The sequence below is a fragment of the Dreissena polymorpha genome, chromosome 2, assembly GCF_020536995.1.
Source record: "Dreissena polymorpha isolate Duluth1 chromosome 2, UMN_Dpol_1.0, whole genome shotgun sequence".
In the NCBI taxonomy this organism is placed as follows: domain Eukaryota; kingdom Metazoa; phylum Mollusca; class Bivalvia; order Myida; family Dreissenidae; genus Dreissena; species Dreissena polymorpha.
Genome location: NC_068356.1, coordinates 46,752,577 through 46,768,674, shown reverse-complemented (window position 1 = coordinate 46,768,674; position 16,098 = coordinate 46,752,577). Strand labels below are relative to the sequence as shown.

Here is a 16,098-nt window from a genome sequence, read left to right as displayed (position 1 = left end):
TAACAGTAGAAGACAATTTAATTGCGAAAAGTTGAAAAAATGAGTACATTTGTCACGGTTGATGAGTGGAATAGTGTTATTTTCAACTGTGTATGAAGCATGTGAACTGGTAGTGGAATAACCGAATTGTTGGTGGAAATGGAATTTAGAAATATATCTAGTAATTCATCATCGTGTAGAATTATCATCAGCATTATTTCTGTGGAACCTTGCACTATTCAAAATACAAGTGTTTCATAGATATGGTGCTTTTGACATAGTTCACTAACCATCAAGACTAAAATGATTCATGCACACAGGTAAAGTAAATAATTGAATTTGTGCAGAATGTTTATTTTTTACAAATTATTATTTAATTTGACCAATTTATTTTAGATTGATTGCACTGAAACTCAAAGTCTAAAGCTTAGTAAGACACTTAAGCCAGTTTTCTGAGAAGAAACAATACTTGTTCAGAGTATAGCAGGCTCATGCGGCCTCTGGTTTATTTATTTGGCCTCGGCCTTTATCCTGGGTCGCTTTGATTTCAGGTGTTTAGCCCCCATATCAACAAGGCTCTTGACCCTATATGTAGTTATTTATATTGTTTAAAGATTTTGAGAACCCTCACTCGGTGCCAGTGGGGATAAAACAGGGACCTTCTTATAGCTAGAAGAATGCATCAAATATGCCAGCAACACTTTATAATCAATAACTTTATAATTGATGATTCTGTTCTTATAACTACATTACTAATTTACCAAAACAATGTGAAACACATTTTTATGCCCCCAAAGGAGGGCATATAGTGATCGCACTGTCCGTCTGTCTATCCGTCACACTTTGCATTTAGGTTTTGAAAAATGCTCATAACTTCTATGTCGCTTCAGATGTAACATTCATATTTGGTATGCATGTGTATATGGACAAGGCCTTCCCATACACACACAAATTTTGACCCCTTTGACCTTGAACTTAGGGTCGGCGTTTAGGTTTTGAAAAATGCTCATAACTTCTATGAAAGCGGTTATCGGGGGCATATGTCATCCTACGGAGACAGCTCTTGTTTTTGCTACTGTCCTCTGCACAAACCATGATATATCTGCATATATGCATCCAACCAAATCAGTAAAACTATTTGGCACTTTTCAGTAAACTTATTGCATGTTAACTTTTCAACAATATATATATATATATACATGTATATATAATTATATATAACAGATCTTGAAAAAAACACACATCAAACTTCAAATTGTATTAGTAAATTATAGGCTTTAATTGGTATTGTGACATTGACACCACTCATGCATGATACTATACAATTATACAACTATGGAACACATTATTTATGAGAAATTCCAATACATCAACATATCGTCTCAGATTTAAGGCAGATAATCTAGTGCTTTTTTGCTGCCATTTTTACTATTACACATATTTTCATTTTATGTTATGATGCATTGATTTTGTTTCTAAATTAACCAAGCAATCATGTTAAACTTTTGAAGAAAGGTGTTGTCTGATAAATATAGAAAATATAATCACTACAAAGTGAACAAAATTCAGTTGAATACTGTGACCAACAAAGATTTGCCAAAGAGCAATTCAGATCATGATTTAAATTAAATACAAGTAATATGAAAGTCTGCCTATTGGATCCCAGTTAAGACTTATTTGTCAAATCTGCACATTAATTTTCCCTTAGCCATGTAGAATTGGGGACTAAATACCATCAAGTCATGTAAAAAGGAGCAGGGTATAGCACGCTGCTATTGATCTCTTGAGCTTTCACATGAATTTTACGGGCAATTTTTATACAACAAATGATATTATATAGTGTAATGATAAAGCATTATGAGCACAAATTATACCTCTTACTAGTGGTGCAAAAATCATTTAAGTGTCACATTTCAAAAGAAAATTTATATAAAAAGGTATTATTAATTGTTAAAACGTTATAAAAGGTTATTTCAATTCACTAAAGCATTTAATTACAAGAACAAGTGCATTTTATGTCCATTACAATACATGTAACAGTATTGGCATTGTATTTATCTGCATTTGATGTGCATTTAATACACTTAAAAATGCAGACAAGACACACTTCTAACAGAAACAAATGTATTTTTTTCTGCATTTTTCCAGCATTAATACTCTTCAAGTGTATTTTTTATCATCCCAAATACACTTTACAAGGAAAAAGGTATGTTAAAATGCATTTTTAGTTTGTTTTAAGTATATTTTCAAATGCATTAAGACACTCTTTTCTTTTGCAAAAAATGATGAACAAAAACTTGAAAATATTTAATATACTAAAGTGTAGTAATTATTAAAGTTTTGTATGAGCATCAAAAACAGTGTCAAATTCATACCAGTGCCTATTTAGTAGCAGTAGGCCTTATATGGTTTACTTGTGGTAGAAATAATGCATTTTGTATAATACAACATACATAAATTAAAAAATATAGCTGCCCATACAGTTCAATACAATGTTCAATTAACTACACTGTGCAAAGTTGAAATATGACATCAAGCTTGGAATAATCTTTTCAATAATGAATAATATGCTGTTTTAATTTATAAGTGAAATAAACACTTGCATATAAAAACTGATTTTACATCAAAACTAAATGTTTAATTTGATTTTTAGCTCCACTGGCCAAAGGTCCTGTGTCCATCGTGCATCCATGCATAAACTTTTCCTTTAAACATCTTCTCCTAAACTACTGGTCCAATTCTGATGAAATTTCTTAGGAATGTTCCTGGGGTGAACCTCTTTCAAATTTGTTCAAATTATGCCCCTGTGTCAAATTTGACTCTGCCCTGGGGGTCACAAAATTGAAAATTTGCTTAAATAAGGCCTATTTTGTGAAAACTTTCAAAATCTCCCGTCCATAACCATTGGGCCTAGGGCTATCAAATTTGGTATGTAGACACATCTAATAGTCCTCTACCAAATTTGTTCAAATTATACCCCTGGGGTCAAATTTGACCCTGCCCCGGGGGTCACAAAATTGAACATATGCTTATATAGGGTATATTTTGTGAAAACTTTACAAATCTTCTCGTCCATAACCATTGGGCCTAGGGCTACCAAATTTGGTATGTAGTGGCATCTTATAATCCTCTACCAAGTTTGTTCAAATTATGCCCCTGGGGTCAAGTTTGACCCTGCCCCGAGGGTCACAAAATTGAACATATGCTTATATAAGGCCTATTTTGTGAAAACTTCAAAATAATTCTTGTCCATAACAATCCGGCGTAGGGCTATCAAATTTGGTATATAGTGACATCTAATAGTCCTCTACCAAATTTGTTCAAATTTAATCCCTTGGGTCAAATTTGACCCTGCCCCGGGGGTCACAAAATTGAACATATGCTTATATAATGCCTATTTTGTGATAACTTAAAAAAAAATCTTGTCCATAACCATTAGGCCTAGGGCTACACAATTTGGTATGTAGTGACATTGTATAGTCCTCTACTTAGTATGTTCAAATTATGCCCCAGGGGTCAAATTTGACCCTGCCCCGGGGGCCACAAAATCAATTATATGCTTATATAGTGCCTATTTTGTGAATATTTAAAAACTCTTCTTGTCCTTAACCATAAGGCATAGGGCTACCAAATTTGGTATGTAGTGACATGTTATAGTTCTCTACCAAGTTTGTTCAAATTATGCCCCTTGGGTCAAATTTGACCCTGCACGGGGTCACAAAACTGAACATACACTTATATGGGGCCTATTTTGTGAAAACTTTAAAAATCTTGTTGTCCATAACCATTGGGCCTAGGGCTACCAAATTTGGTATGTAGTGACATCTAATAAACCTCTACCAAATTTGTTCAAATAATGCCTCTGGGGTCAACTTTGACCCTGCCCCAGGGGGTCACAAAATTGAATAAACGCTTTTAAAGCGCCTATTTTGTGAAATCTTTAAAAATCTTCTTGTCAAAAACCATTTGGACTATGGCTACCAAATTTGGTATGCAGTAACATCTTATAGTCCTCTACCAAGTTTGTTCAAATTATGCCCTTTGGGTCAAATTTGATCCTGACCTGCATGTCACAAAATTGAACATTATATACGCTTATATCTTGCTTATTTTGTGAAAACTTTAAAAATATTCTTGTCCTTAACTCTAGGACCTAGGGCTACCACATTTTGTATGTAGTGAGATATAGTAGTCCTCTACAAAATTTGCTCAAATTATGCCCCTGGGGTTAAATTTGACCCAGCCCAGAAGGTCACAAAAGTGTACATGTGCTTAAATAGGGCCTATATTTAAGTATTTGCACATGCAGAGAAATTTGTTTCAGCCTTTTTTCAGCAGTGGAGCGATACAGGGCCATCATGGCCCTCTTGTTTAAATACTCAAAAAATGAAACCGGTTTCATGCTTGCATGAACACAGTTTATAAATGCTGTCAGAATTATAAAATATGCAATTACTATAAATACAAATGCCAGGGAAAAGTGCTTTTTGTACTAAAAAATTCGAATGAAAATTACAATAATACATTCTGAATACTTTAGTATGTAATTAACAGTTTTGTCTGAGAAAATCACTAAATTTATATATTTATTCAAATTCACATAAATCATTTTTCAAAAACACATAATTACTTCAAATCCTTCCACACAATACTGAAAAAAATGCACAGTTTCTGATTGTTATTGATTCTTTATTAATTTATACATGTACCATTTTTTAATCTTGATGCATCCTCAATTGTATAATGCACATCTTAATCTGTTTTAACAATTATAATATAAAGATTAAGGCTGACTCAGTAAAATAATAATCCATGATTTCTGCAGTACTTGCAGACAAACTAGGAATACTGCTGTGATATTATCTATCTATCTAATAGGATATAAATTTGGCTTCAATAGAAAAAAAATCAAAGCATACACATGTATAAAATGTGTATGTATATATTAGTTAAACTTAAATTGATTGGCCATCGATAAAAAGATATTATAATATATGTATATATATATATATATATATATATATATATATATATATATATATATATATATATATATATATATATATATATATATATCCTTGTAAAACTAAAAATTAAATATGTATGTTTCTATTACATCATTTAGGACTTTTATTTTCAGACAAAGTAGAATGAAGCTTAAAACAGTATCCAATTGTAACAGTCAATTTTGAGAAAATCAACCTTATAATTATTTTCTGTGTTGGCCAATGTCATAATTGGTATAAAATGTATATTGAACTGGAAGTTTTCTTTATTTTAAATGATAACATTTGCTTGGTCAGCCATAATTGTCACAATCAAGTGGTCTTTTTACACTGTAGTTTTCTCACTGACTATGGGTTTGTTCCGAGAATGAGCCACACAAAGTATCGTTGGGGAGATGAGTTGTCAATTTTATGTTTATCAGTCTTTCATAATCCAGTAAACCTGTAAAAAGGGAATTTGTAACTAATAATCACACAATATACACAATTAAAATTGTATGCATTTAGATTTATTTAGTACTGCACATTAACCATTTTCCAAAAATATGTAGCAACATTACATTATATAATGCTGCAATACTAAAGTAATTTACTAATTAAAGGTCGCTGATGTGTAATGGATGTGGTGTCCACCTAATGATCTGGAGGTCACTGGTTTGATCCCCAGTGTGTGAGCATTCTTAAGAAATCTCCAAGAGACACCCAAGTACTGGTTCTAGGCCCAGGAAACGAACTCAAGAACATTTCACATACATGTACGTAGTTAGTACTTTAAATTTAATCGAACTAAAAATGGGTTAAAACTAACAACTGAAACCCTTATTAAAACATTTTATTTTGAATCAAGCAAATGTGCAAATTCATTAAAAACAATGAGTAAAATTTAAAAATTCTACTTTAAAGTAATCATGATTATTGAGATCATTTTCAGAATATTTAATGATGATAATGATACAATTATATATTCCCTAAATGATAAAAATAAAACATGTCATGTTAATTTATGAAAAAAACGTTTTAATTTTATCAATATCATGTTAATTACAACTAGATACAGGCAATTAGATCAGAAACGTGCATTAATTATATTAATGAACAACCCAGACATTTGACATTTGTAGTGATTTATGGTCACTATTTGATTAACGTTCTATACATGACCTGTCATAAAAGGTATTTTTTTAGCCAGTACTACAATCGGCAATGATAGTCTGTATTGCATACATATTTCAACGTCTATTATCGATTCGCTTCCTCAAACTGAACAAATATTTAATGTTTACATCGCGAAACGTAATGCATCCAGTTTCACTTTCGGTTTGGTTGGTTTTGTAAACACCGTAATTTTATCTTAAAAATTGGATGATAGGGTGATTAAATAAAAATGGAAAAGTAAATCACTTGGATAATAGGTCAAAATGCAACACAAATGAACGTTAATAGTGCTATTTATATCAAAGTTTCGGTAAAAAGTTTGGCGCTAGTTCAACGCGCATCGTATACAGCCTCATAACAATAGACTGACAACCTTTTGGGTAGTAAAGTAGTAATACAAGGCAATATGGCGACCGTTAGCCACGAGGCCTATCTTACGGAGGAATCCGAGATAGCCGATGTATCACGATTGGTACCTAACTACCAGCCATCTTGGCTTTGATACACCCAACGCGTGATCCGCCTGCGCATAAAAATAGTGATGCAATACATAGAGGGTAAACGCATTATTACCATTCCAAATCATTTTCTTATTATTTTTTTATGCAAAAACAAGCAATTGAATTATATATAATTACATAATAAATGATAAGTTGACTTTAACGGTAAACGGTATATTGCATGGTATTGTTTACATTTCAGAGTTAAAATGGATTTCAAGTCTGATCTAGAATATGCGACGAGCAAGCTGAAGATAGAGTTTAGTTTTAGCGACTACCAATTGAAAGCCCTAAAGAGTCTTTATGATTTGAAAGATACGATCGCAGTTCTCCTAACTGGCTCAGGAAAAAGCATTATTTTTCAGGTAGTAAGATGTTTTCGCGATCTTTACCACGATTGTTATATTGTGTTGAATGACAATAAGCAATTTGCTAATTCCACACCTAGCGACTTTTCATAAATATATCTGACTGTTTATTATTCATAGATTTCTGAGTAACTATGGACACATTTCTTGTTTAAAGAATGAAAAAAGTTGAATTTTCTGATTGCATTTTCCAGTTCATTCAAAAACCGTGGTTATAAAATAAATTAAATATGGATTACTGGAATTACGACAGAACAACATCATTTTTGTAATGTGTCTTGTTTTTACAGGGGTTCAGATTTCTGCAAAGCGTTCAACAGACTTGGAGACCTGACATGTTTGTTTCCCAAAATACCTCACTTGGCACTTACAGCGACAGCAACACCAAATGCTATAGAAAACCTTATTGAAAGCCTCCAATTCAAGAACACCACAAAAGTATTAGCCAACCCTGACTGCCCTAATATTTCTATCTATCCATCTATACTGTCTAACTCCCCTTGCGGGTATTATTGACAGGTGCGCAGTCAGTGCAAGATAAAAGTGTTAAAAGTGAATAAGTGAGAAAGATAAAAGTATTAATCATGCATGGTGAAGTGATTTAAGGTTAAAGCTGATAAAAAACATGTCTCTCGGAGTTCAAGGGGCAGATGGGGAAAGCAGGGACCGTTTAAACCCTTCAAGATCAGGATGTAATACTGTAGTGGCAGGGAGGTTGTTTCACATCACAATAGAACTTGGGAAAAATGAAAACTTATAATAATTTGCAGTGGTATGGATCGGTCTGAAAGAGAGGGGGTGCATGTGACGAGTGAATCTGGTGGGTCGCTCGATATACGACGGCAGCGGCACGGCTAACAATTGAACAATTTTGAAAAAGATTATTAATTAAGTGTCATTTCGTCTGTCTTGTAGGGTCTGCCAACCAAGTTCCTGTTGCATGGAGGTGACACTGTCACATGGAGAATAATTATGCTTAACCCAGCGGACTGCTCGACGCTTTACTTTTTCAATTTTTTGTATATTTTGTAAAGTGTGAGGACTCGATACGGAAGAAGCATATTCAACCTGTGGTCTAACTATTGTCTTGTATGCCAGCTGGCGAATGTTGGAATTTCTTGTCTGTATGTTCCTGTGTAGAAAACCAAGAGATTTATTAGCGTTATTTGTAATTCTATTTATATGGGTGTTCCAGGAGGTTTATTGTTTGGGGAAAAATAAGAAAGAATGCCAAATATTCACAAATATGAAAAGTATGATATGATAATGCATGAAGAGCTGCCTGAATTAAAAAAGCAACATATTGAGTTTATAGTCACCATAAATTATGTACTGTGATAATTTGGAATCTCTAGGCTATTGCTTTTAACTAGTTTGCTATGAACTAGGAAAACATGCATATTGTCCTGAATCCAGTACACAACCAGAAGATTGAATTGTAGCACAATTTCTCAAAAACTACAAGGACAGAATGAAAGCTCACATTATTTCTGAGCTTAGAAAGAAAAATCCAAAAGTTTGTTTAGTGCTTGAAACAGTTGCCTTAGTTATGGGTCTAAACGCGCCTTCGATTGCAAGAGTTATTCATATGCAACCACCTACAACACTTGAAAAGTACATGCAAGAAATCTGTAGAGCAGGTTGCAACGGTAAACCTGCAAGTGCCTTGACTGTGTTATTATAACAACGGTGACATTTTGAAAAACAGGAAAGGAATGGACATTGAAATGTTCTCATACATTCAAAACAATTCCACATGCTTGCGCTTACATTTGGTTAATCATTTTGGCTACAGTAACAGCAGTGTCTTGTTTTCAGGGAACCAAAATAGTTGTTGTAGTAGTTGTATGGCTGGTTAAATGACTGAGAGATGCCAATTAGAACCATTTTCACTCTGAACCATGAAAGAATTTATTCACAACTATGTTTAAAGTACTTGTTTGTTTTTATTCACCATTACATACATTATATAAACATGCAATTTAAAGTATATATTAAGAACAGGGACTATACAAACAGGTATGTATAGGTCCCTGCTAGAATTGGGCAACATCTTTCAATCAAGTACATGCTATGTTTTATCCTTAAACATGACACAGTTGCATGACCTTTCACATTTGATCAATCCAAAATTAATTAACTTGAAATCGAATAAGAAATACCGATGTTTCCTGGTCACATTTTGTGAAAATAGTCTAAAAAAGATGTATTTTAATGCGAAAGACGATGTCATGTTAAGTGGAGTATTTAAAAACTATAACAAATTTGACGGATTTTACATTTTAATGTTGTTTTTTTGCAATCAGGTCAATATCAAGGTGTTTATAGTGTATTCTTAATGTTTATGTTGGGTACTTATCAGTTCTGATTATGATGACTTCCTTAATGCATACATATGTGTTACACTATGTGTAGTCCAACTAATTTAGGTAAAAAGTGGACAATGTTATTCCATTTTGCATCTATCAATATCGATACTTCTTTATCCATTGCAAGAAAATAAATGCCTGGTAAAAACATGACATTTATATTTAATATCTTTGCAATTTTATATTGCATATTATATAAGAAATGCTATTATCACTCTATATGTATATTGAAAATCGTTACAATAACAATAAACAGCTCTATGCAACTGGATTTGCTTGTTTTACTCATAAATGTAGCACTATATTTTAACATTTTTCTGATAATATTTTTAATATATACTGGTATGTGCTTCTAGAATGATTAAATATAATATAAAAATTAACATCTCTTAAAGAACAGTTTTATAGTGCTTTCTTTCTGTATTATTTAAGTTTTAACTACCATACTTTTTGGGCTTAAATGAACATAACCATCAAAGCGCAATGTATGTCTATATTGTTCCAATGAATCAATAAATGCAAATGATAAATATAAATGTTACTTATTCACAATTATCACAGAAATCATTACTAACAAAAATATACACCGGCAATTGTGTGTAAGATTAAATACAGGACTTACATCATCAAGAAACTCACAAATGTTGAAATGATATTCACTTTGTGTTAAAAACTTCAATGATTAAAATTTCCAGTATCCGAGATCATACTTAGATTTAAATGTTTCAAAAGTACATAAAAAAATAAGTTTTTTTTACAAAGGAACACATTTTAATGTTTATCCCATAAACGTAATTAATACCTTTAAATTTTGTGAGTACCTGGGCTGGTTTTCTAGAATCTTCTAACATAAATCTAAAACTAAATTTGACTTAGATGGACATTTTATATCAATTTACTGTGCCAAATTCAACAATTTATGATCTCAAAATGAAAAATTTACTTCACTGCATAGAATATTATTTACAGTTGCACAAACAATGCCAGAATCATGTACATTGATATGAAAAGAATTGGTGATTTTCTTAGACAAAACTGTTAATTACATATTCAGAATGTATAATTGTAATATTCATTCGTTTTTTAGTACCAAAGCGCGTTTCTCTTACATTATTATTTATAGTAATTGCATATTTTATCATTTTGACTGCATTTATAAACTGTATCATTTTTTGAGTATTTACAAAATCAAATTTAACAATTAGTTTTGATGTAAAATCAGTTTTTATATGCAAGTGTCTATTTCACTTTCAAATTATAACCGCATATTATACATTATTGAAAAGATTATTCCAAGCTTGATGTCATATTCCAACTTTGCATTGTGTATTAAATTGAACATTGTATTGAACTGTATGGGAAGCTATATTGATTAAGTAATGTATCTATCTATCTATATATACTGTCTAACCCCCATTTCGGGTATTATCGACAGGTGTGTTGTATTATACAAAATGCATTATTTCTACCACAAGTATACCATATAAGGCCTAATGCTACTAATTAGGTACTGTATAAATTGTATTCACTATTATTTATATTAAATTCAAGTTTTAAAGGCTTCATCTCCATTCGTTAGATACTGATGGGAAGCAAACAGCATAAAACCAGAACAGACTGTGAGTTACTCGCAAGCTGTTCTGGTTTTATGTTGTTTTCACATAGCAATTTCCACTTTAGCTCTGAGTGGGTAAGGGTTAACATACTGATTTCCTAGTAAAGTGTAATTGTGATGATAAAAATTACACTAGAAGATTATTAATGCTGGAAAATGCTGAACAAATACATTCTTTCTGTTAAAAGTGTGTCTTGTCTCCATTTTTAAGTGTATTGAACGCACACTAAATGCAGAAAAATACAATGCAATTACTGTTGCATGAAATGTGCATTAAATGCACTTTTTCTTTTAATTATATGCTTAAGTGAATTAAAATCATCTTTAAATAACCTTTTATTCCCCCGGATCGAATGATCGGGGAGCATATTGTTTTTGGCCTGTCTGTCTGTTGTGTGTGTCTGTCGAAAACCTTAACCTTGGTCATAAATTTTGCAATATTGAAGATAGCATCTTGATATTTGGCATGCATGTGTATCTCATGGAGCTGCAACTTTTGAGTGGTGAAAAGTCAAGGTCATTCTTCAAAGTCAAAGGTAAAATACACTATATGATATCATTCGTATGAATCATGTGTTATGCATGAAAACAAATCTGCTACTTCTGTTTTGTTGTATGAAAATTACCCATAAAATTCATTTGAAAGCTCAAGAGATAAATAAAAGCATGCTACACCCTACTCCTTTTAACATGACTTGATGGTAATTAGTTCCCAATTCTATATGGCCAAGGGCAAATTTGCAGATTTTACAAGTCTGAACTGGGATCCAAGAGGCAAAGTCTTTTCTTATACTTGTATTTAATTTAATTTAAGATCTAATCAAAATTTTGCTCTTTGGCAAATTTTAGTTTGTCACAGTATTCAACTGAAGTTTTTTCACTTTGTAGTTATTGTATTTTATAATTTTAATATCAGATAACATCTCTCTTCAAAAGTTTTACATGATAATATATTGCTTGGTGAATTCAGAAACAAGATCAATGCATCATAACATAAAATAATAAAAATATGTAAAAATGGCAGTTAAAAAAACAATAGATTATCTGCCTTAAATCTGAGATGATATGGTGATGTATTGGAATTTCTCTTGAAGATAATGTGTCCCGTAATTGTATAATTGAATAGTCACATCATGAGTGGTGTCATAATACAATTTAAAGCCTATAATTTACTAAAATTTACTATAATTAAGTGACAGTATAACTGATTTGGTTGTATGCACATGCAGATATATCATGTTTTGTGCCGAGGACAGTGGCAAACAAGAGCACCGCATAGCGGATGCCAATGCTCGGCTGCGGGTGAAGTTTTGAATAAATGAAAGCTTTTCAGAAGAATATTAGAGGTCACAGTGACCCTGACCTTTGTCCTAGTGACCCAAAAATGGGTGTGGCATGTAGAACTCATCAAGGTGCAGCTTCATAAGAAGTTTCAATGTTTTAGGTGGAAGCACTGAGATTTTAGAGCCAATGTTAAGGTTTAAGCAAGCCGGACAACGAGCTGTACATACACAGTGTGTTAAGGCTTGATAAGCATTATAATTCAAATAAATTATATGTTTGTCATATTTTAAATTTAAGTTTAATGTATGAAATTTTCTATGGAGCATACTCTTATTTCTTATTATTGTTATTTAAAGTAATAAGAATATTACTTATATCTTTTGTTCTTTTCTTACATTTGTACAGATTCAGCATTAATAACACATTGTTTTTGTACTAGTCTTGTGAGACCTATATTAATTAAGAAATCCTGCTCAGTGCTGGAAAATCAAGAATCTGCTTTACCAACCAACATAATTATATATTTAAAGAAAAAGTGTGAATAAAGTAAAGTAAATAATAACTGTCAAACATGATTGTGTTACCTTGCCACTTACCTATATTGAAAGGCTTTTATTACTTTAGTTTTTTGCCAAGTTTTTTTTTATTGAGTCACAGTAAGAAAATATTGATACAGGGAAACACCTACATGCAAGTCAACTTTTAAATTAAAAATGTATATCACTTTTAAAAAGTTAATGTTACATTACTTCAAATTGCAATCAATTTAAACTAAAATTTACAAGAGGGTGATATTAATTTTGTAAAGAACTAAGAAATGATGTGTATTTAAAATGCAGTTGTTGTTTTTTTACAAATATTTATTGGTTTATTTATTCTATTATTCTCTGATATTTTTTTATGTAATACTCTCACAACCAAGTTTAACAATACTAATGTAGTCTATTCGGGTAAATGGACTTGTTACATGCTTTGAGTTTCATTCTGGGGTTCTTATAGATTCTGTCTGGATTTTCCAATAAACAATAGTGGACAGAGGGCTGATTAATTTGTTATAAGAAACCCAAATGTCATAACAAAATCAGTACCGGTAATTTAAATACCCTTTGTAAATTTTCTCTTAGAGTTTAGAAAATATTACATATTTATACTAAAAATAAGCTGTTTTCTTCCATAGTATTGCTTTTACATTGCATGGGCGGCTTTCTTAAAAAGTTTATGCATAGTTCACAAAATATTGCATTAATAATTTAACTTAGATAATTTCTAAATACCTTTAAAACTAAATAAGTAACTCGGTGCAACATTTATTAACTCAAAGATTTAAAGGAAAAACTAAAAGAACAATAGCAACTATTTTTTCTAAGTTAACTCATATTATTTTACACGTGTTCGCATTTTAATTCTCGGATCAGTGCAAATATCACATGTCAGTTTAACGTACTAGTAAGAATGCATTTGTATCAAAAGAAAGTACATGTAATCAAGTGTGTTTTTTAGTTTCATTTGTGCTGCTACAAAATCTTTGACAAATTTTGTTCTGAGGAGTACTCAGTAATATGAAAATGTTATGTCATTGTAGCTAAATGTAATTGTACGCTATTTTTATATTAAATTTGATTAAACAATATCATAGTAGGGGTTGCAGTGCTCCAGCTAGGCATAAATCGAAGGGCGCCGAGCCCTACCCTCCCGAACCTCCGCCCTGCCCCCCCCCTCCCCCCCCCCATTTTTTTTTTTTTTTTTACATATGCTTATTCATAAATCTCTTATTACATTGTAATTACTTTAATCCTCATTGTAGACATTATATTTGAATGGTTTAATATGAATGGGAATAATACAATTATTTATAACATATAAATTAACATGCAATAGGAAGCATTTCAGAAACACCCGCGCGCTCGTACGTGCCTTTTTGACAAAATACTGCGCGTCAAAAGTGCCCTTTTGACAAAATACTGCGCGCCGAAAGTGCCCTTTTGAATAATAAGCCCCCCTGCCCTTTTCAAATCCTAGCTGGAGCACTGGGGTTGTATTATTGGATAAACCAACTTTTTGACACTCCACTAATATTGAGCTGATTTTTTAATGGGCAATATTTGGTTCCAAAGAAGACCTGTAAAAATAACCTAAATTCTTTGCTTTTTTTCATAAGAATAATTGAGATGCACTGAATTACAGTACCTTAACTAATTTACTTCCAGGTTAAACCAATCTGGTTGGACAGGGACATTAAATTTCAACTCTTGTGTCGTCCAGCTCGGCCATAGGGTTGTTTAAGAAGCTTACAAAACATAATTAATTGCCCACACAATTTTAAAATGTGTGTGTTTGATATTTTTGCTTTATGAAAATGTAATGAATACTTAAAAAAAAAAGTTGAAACACATGATATGTTAGTTTTACAACATACGATGACCACGGACTTGTACTTTTGACCAGACAATTAGAATACTTGAGATGGTTGAATGGCAAGTCTTGAAAACTGGCCATGAAAAGTTAATGTGCATCTAGCTGTGTTGACAAAAAGTATTAACAATATTGGATAAATGCTTACCACAAACTTGCTCCAAGAAACTTGACTTCGAAGATGATTGTGTTTTATGTCTTAAGCACTATAGCTATGAAACACAAATCTGTATTGTTAGTTTCATAGAAATACTGCTGACGACAACTCGAACCATGGTTAGAAGTTAAAAAACAAAGTTATAGCTATTACAGGGTGCCGCTACTACAGAACTTAGATATCCAAATTTTCCTTGTTCCTCTCCAATTCCCAGGACAGAGCGTTCATAACTTTGGTCTTAAATCGAGGCAATCTATAGCCTAACTGCACTGCATACTTTATGTATCGCGTTCCTAAGTATTGGGCATGATTTGCACTTTGTTTTCCTTCAATTGACAACTGTCGATGGGCGCGGCCATTTTGCTTGAAAGAAGTCCGAAAACAAAATGGCGCCCACGTTATACCAGAGGCTTCCTTATGCAATAAAAAGCCGGTTGGATCCAGAGTGCAAAATTGTAGTTCTTTGTGTGACGTTTGGTATGATATTATGAGCCTTGTTCTGTGTAAATTGGACATTAATGCATGTGCGTAAAGTTTCGTCCCACATTAGCCTGTGCTACCACACAGGCTGACCAGGGAAGACACATTCCCTTTCATATTTTTTTTTTGTAAGAAAGTATTTTCTTAACACAAATCAAGTTTTAGCAGAAAGTGTTTTCCATGATTAGCCAGTGCAGACTTCACAGGTTTATCTGGGACAACACTTTGCTAACATGCATTAAGCCAAGTTTTCCCAGAACAAGGCTAATATGATAAGTCACAAGGGGGACTATTTACATTTGAAAATTGTCTCTCATAACATGACGCCCTTAATCATTTTACTACAGTACACATCTTAGCGCTTCTTTCAATGTTAAATAGTTGAAATTGTAGCTTAAAAATACAACTGTTATCTACATAAGAAAGCTAATTATGTCAAACCTAAAATGTAACTGAGCGTTGTCATTTTCTAAGATTTATGGCTAAGACCTGATAAAATGCGTGTCAGTTCTTTATAATACGCTGTTCTGCAATGGGTCGCAGTCTGTTCACAATTTGACAAATACAGATTGCACCATGTTACATGGTTTAATCTCAATTTGATTATATACAGTTTATTGCAAGTGTTTCAAATTAGTCCTCTATTGGTAGGACATTATCTAATTGCCCGAAATACATGTAGTATGTTCTTGTACATGGTGTTACTGTATCCTCCATTTATCAAGAATCAATGAGCTCCGTAAATGATAGCATACAGTTGAGATTGCGATATA

General features: G+C 32.3%; 2 long non-coding RNA genes across 2 annotated transcripts; one reads left to right on the top strand and one right to left on the bottom strand.

Annotated features, from left to right (window-relative positions):
* On the bottom strand, nucleotides 1-6,662 carry LOC127866925 (uncharacterized). Its single transcript, XR_008043164.1, has 2 exons — nucleotides 6,147-6,662; nucleotides 1-5,427 (listed from the first exon to the last, which is right to left on the bottom strand). It is a non-coding gene; the product is annotated as an uncharacterized LOC127866925 (long non-coding RNA).
* LOC127866926 (uncharacterized) lies at nucleotides 6,648-9,646 on the top strand. The gene is made up of 3 exons (XR_008043165.1): nucleotides 6,648-6,697; nucleotides 6,843-7,005; nucleotides 7,299-9,646. It is a non-coding gene; the product is annotated as an uncharacterized LOC127866926 (long non-coding RNA).
* Nucleotides 9,647-16,098: the final 6,452 nt, after the last annotated feature.